Raw genomic sequence first — 5,442 nt, 5'->3', positions numbered from 1 at the left:
TGAAGGTCTGTTGGATCTCATACACACGGATGTGTGTGGACCCTTCAGATCAACTACAAGAGATGCTAATCGATTCTATGTGACCTTCACTGACGATTATAGCAGATATGGATATATCTACTTGATCAAGCATAAGTCAGAAACTTTTGAAAAGTTCAAAGAGTTTAAGCATGAAGTCGAAAATCAATTGGGCAGAAAGATAAAGATACTTAGATCCGATAGAGGCGGGGAGTATCTTAGTATCGAGTTTAACGACTATCTGAAAGAATGTGGGATAGTCTCACAATTGACTCCTCCTAGGACACCACAGTTAAATGGTGTAGCTGAGAGGCGCAATCGAACCTTGTTAGACATGGTTCGTTCTATGATGAGTCGGGCTTCGCTTCCTATTCACTTCTGGGGGTATGCCTTAGAGACAGCCGCCCACATCCTCAATCTTGTCCCTACAAAGAAGGTTGCCAAAACACCTCACGAAATGTGGACAGGGAAAGTTCCCTCGTTAGCACATATTAAAGTCTGGGGTTGTGAAGCTTTCGTAAGACGAGAGACTCACGACAAGCTAGCAGCTAGAAGTGAGAAATGTGTTTTCATTGGTTACCCAAAGCAGTCTTTTGGATATTTGTTCTACAGGCCTAGTGAGAACGTGGTCTTTGTAGCACGAAGAGGAGTCTTTCTTGAAAGAGAGCTCATATTCAAAGAGGACAGTGGGAGCACTATTGACCTTGAAGAAATTCAAGAGTCAGCCAATGAAGGAACCTTAGATGACACTAGCACTCAACCAGAGGAAACAGTTCCTGTTGAACCAATTGATAACTCATTACCTCTTAGAAGATCCACTAGGGTGAGTGTGCCACCTGAGTTGTATGGTTTTCATATTACTTCAGATGGTGACACATTCATAAGTGACAGAACACTGGTAAACTTAGATGAACCAGTCACTTATAAGGAAGCAATGGCAGGCCCAGAGGCTTCCAAGTGGAAAGAGGCAATGGACAGCGAGATTAAGTCCATGTATGACAACCAAGTTTGGAATTTGGTTGATAGTGCACCAGGTCGCAAGACAGTTGGGTGCAAATGGATCTTCAAGAAGAAGACAGACATGGATGGGAATGTGCATACATTCAAGGCTCGACTGGTTGCAAAAGGTTTTACTCAAACCCCAGGGGTTGACTATGATGAGACTTTTTCGCCAGTGGCTAAGATTAAATCTATTAGGATATTGCTCGCCATAGCTGCCTTTCATGATTATGAAATCTGGCAGATGGATGTCAAAACTGCTTTCCTTAATGGGAAGTTGGCTGAAGATGTTTACATGAGTCAGCCAGAGGGTTTTGTTAATGCAAAGTTTCCCAATAGAGTGTGCAAGCTTGAGAAATCCATTTATGGATTGAAACAAGCATCTCGCAGTTGGAATCTTTGCTTCCATGAGAAAGTCAAAGAGGTTGGTTTCTCTAGAAGTGAAGATGAGTTTTGTGTGTATATCAAGGCTAGTGGGAGTATAGTAACTTTTCTGGTGTTATATGTCGATGACATATTACTCATTGGTAACGACGTTCCAACCTTGAAAGAGGTTAAGTCTTGGCTTGGAAAGTGTTTTGCAATGAAAGACCTTGGAGAAGCTGCCTATATTCTTGGGATTAGAATATTGAGAGATAGAAAGAAGAGACTAATTGGACTTAGTCAGAGCACATACTTGGATAAGGTACTAAAGAGGTTTAGTATGGAAAATTCCAAGAAGGGAGAGCTACCTATCCAGAGCAATACCAAATTGAGTAAGACTCAATGCCCGAGTACAGATGTTGAAATAGATGACATGAGTCGTGTACCTTATGCTTCCGCTGTCGGATCGATCATGTACGCTATGACATGTACTCGCCCTGATGTGGCATTTGCTTTGAGCATGGTCAGTCGCTATCAGGGAAACCCAGGTAGAGCTCATTGGATAGCAGTTAAGAATATACTCAAGTATTTGCGAAGGATAAAGGACTGGGTTCTTGTGCTTGGTGGCAGTGATACTTTGAGAGTAGATGGTTACAGTGATGCCAGCTTTCAGACGGATAGAGATAACTTCCGTTCTCAGTCGGGCTGGGTATTTTTGCTGAATGGAGGAGCAGTTACTTGGAAGAGTTCCAAGCAAAATACGGTGGCTGATTCTACTTGTGAATCAGAGTACATTGCAGCAAGTGAAGCGTCGAAAGAAGCAGCTTGGTTGAGGAACTTCATCGGGGATCTCGGAGTTGTTCCAACCATCCAGGAGCCTATGGAACTCTTCTGCGATAATGAAGGAGCGGTTGCCTTGACAAAGGAACCGAGAGATCATGGTAAGACCAGACATATCGACAGAAAGTACCATTTCATTAGACATAGAGTTGAAGAAGGCCATCTTATAGTAAAGAGGGTGTCATCTGAAGATAACCCAGCAGATCCCCTCACAAAGGGTCTGAGTAGGGCTAAGCATATTCAGCATGCTCGGAGCATAGGACTGAAAGATGATATTAGTTTTAGTAGTTAGATTAGTTTTTGAAACTTGTAACAAAGTAAATGTAATTGACTTTTGGTGATTAAATAATAAAGTATTATTTATAAGTTTGGCTACTACCTTTTGTCAATTGTTTATTATTGTGTTTCATATTTTGCATGTTTTACTTCCTGAATAATGAGATTATTCAAACTCCACAGTCGCTCGTACTCTTGGAAGTAAGTAGTGAATTAAGACTGTCATGAATTGGATTGCAGATTGTCTAAGGATAGACATGGCAATAGAATTGCTGCAATGTTCATGAGTACTCAGAAATTGAGATTTGAGTATTGGATAAACCCACGCTCAGAGTATTACTTCATGGAATTCATCACGAGTAATACTGAGACGATAATATCTTATAATCTTGAAACGAAGATATATGAGTTGTAATTTACAAGTCGGTTGTGCATTGGTGATACGAAAACGCATCAGTAACTTGGTGTTATAAAATGTATTGTCATGCATAATTTGATGAGTAAAAGATACAAGCATATGAGTCAACGTTTATTCGTTCCTTTTGCCCTAACAGGAAAAGTGATATCTGTGGGCCCCTCGATGATTTGGTGTTGACTTATGTGCTGGGCCCAGCCAGGACTAAATTGATGTGTTCGATTAGAAGTCCTACATCATCACAAATCAGGAATCGGGAAACATAGATTCTGGACAAACAGATTGATTACATTCCATGTCTTTTGTCTGGGGATATCAAGCAGAACGAAGGGTTATATGATCACTTATCTTAGGACACGTAACTGACTGGGTCAGAGTTCGGCAGCAGCTTTTTGGAAGCTACAATTTGCTGGTCAAATTTAGAAGGCATACTAGCAATTATAGTTACAGACTTATCCAAGTGGGAGACTGTTGGATTAGGTGTCTAAGCCCATAACTATAATTGGTATGTACTTGAATTGATAGCAGCACAGTCCTTTTGGGTTGCCCTCAACTTAGCAACTGGACAAGGAAATTATGAAAGGAGAGATATTAATTTATAAGATTAATAAATTAATATATATATAAATGATTTATTAATATGTTAATGGATTAATATATTAATTAGAAATCATTATGTTTAATTAATTGTTATCCAGAAATTAATCAGAATTGATTTTGGGGTTAAAAGAATTAATTATAAGGTGCAGGGACTAGTTTGCAATTATCTAATAGTTGAGTGGAAGGCTCTAGAACCCCCTTGGAAGAGGGTGGACGAAATCTTTAGGGGAAACCCTAATAATTTCGTCCATAGGGCTTGGATAAGGCCCTTGGGTTTGCTTAGGCCCTAAGCAAAGGATAACTAGGGTTTCCCTTAAACCCTAGATCCCTCAGCTATATAAGGAGCCTCCTGGTTCACATTTTGGGCACTCTTTCTTTTGAAGAAACCCTAAGGCCGAGATTTTGCATACTCCCTCTCCCCTCTCTCTTCTTCTACTTTCCTTCTTGCTAGTTTGGGTGTGATTCCATTAGAGGCATTACACTTGTGGTGCTAAAGCTTCCAAGAAGATCAAGATCAAGATCAAGGGAATATCAATTGTTTGCTATAACAATTGAAAGGTATGTAAACCCTAAACCCTAGTTTGTTAATTTCGAAATTAGCCTCTCTCCTCTAGGGTTCTTGTTTTGCAATTCAAAGTTGTATGTTCAATAGTTAAAACATAGATCCAAAGTAGGTTGCATGTGAACTTAGGAATTGTTTTTCTAGTTTATTTGTTGTACCTAAAACCCATCAGAAACTGTTTCTTGATAAATAAATATAAATCTTATACTTAATTGGAAATTATTTATTTCATGGAAATATTAATTTTCAATGTTAAGTATAAAATATATCATAATATAGTGTAAGTGGTTCCGATAATGAGGAATCTAGAGAGAAAGAGTGGGGGAAATTCAAGCCTTACACATTCTTTTAAACTCACACATAAGATCTAATGTCCGTACCTACATTTAATGTAAAGTGATGCAAATTTAGAGGCATGGAATGTGTAAGAGGGAGGTTGACAAGCAACCTACCATCCCTCTTGAATTCCACATAATTTAAAGGAGAAAATAGAAACCTCAAGTGTCCAATAAATTAAGTCTTAGCTCTTATTTCTTGAAGTTTTATCTAGTGAACTTAAAGGTGTCGAAAAACTTTTACTTGAAATATTAATGAGTTAATACATTAACTATACTCTCTTAAAATATTATTTTCCATAAAATAGTAATTTCCCAATTAATAATACAGTTGAATCTGTTTAAGTAAATTACTTAATATATATTCAATAAGTGACAACTAGATAAATGTGGAATGCTACAGCCTATAGGATCATATGTTATTTGCAAATATCAATTAATATTGATTCTAGAGCATATATATATATATATATATATATATATATATATATATATATATATATATATATATATATATATATATATATATATATATATATATATATCCTTTCCCCAATGTTTTATGAAGTTTAATATCAATTAGAATTTCAATCTAAAATAGATTAAATGATAATTTCTATTATTTATTACATTGATTTCATAAAAAGTATCTTCTTTTTCATATTTTTGGAAAAATATATAAATTGTAGATAATATTAGATAATAGTAGAGAGGGGAGATGTAGCCATGTGGGTCAATGTGGTGGATAGTGAGCGCACCATGCGTGAGTTCTATTCTCATCATTCGCCCAAATTTATATTTTTAAATAAATTATTCACTATACATGGATTTTTATATTGAACGTGTCACAACTTTCTCCTTTTTTGTTTTGTTAGACGAATAAAGTAATTCTATTTTCTTTCTTATTACTAGGAAAAAAAACAAAATTATGCATAAATATCAATATATGTCTCTTAAGTAAATAAATAATATATATATATATATATATATATATATATATATATATATATATATATATATATATATATATATAT

This window comes from Lactuca virosa, chromosome 1 (genome assembly GCF_052849685.1).
Source record: "Lactuca virosa cultivar CGN04683 chromosome 1, Lactuca_virosa_CGN04683_v6, whole genome shotgun sequence".
Classification (NCBI taxonomy): domain Eukaryota; kingdom Viridiplantae; phylum Streptophyta; class Magnoliopsida; order Asterales; family Asteraceae; genus Lactuca; species Lactuca virosa.
This window is presented reverse-complemented; position numbering follows the sequence as displayed.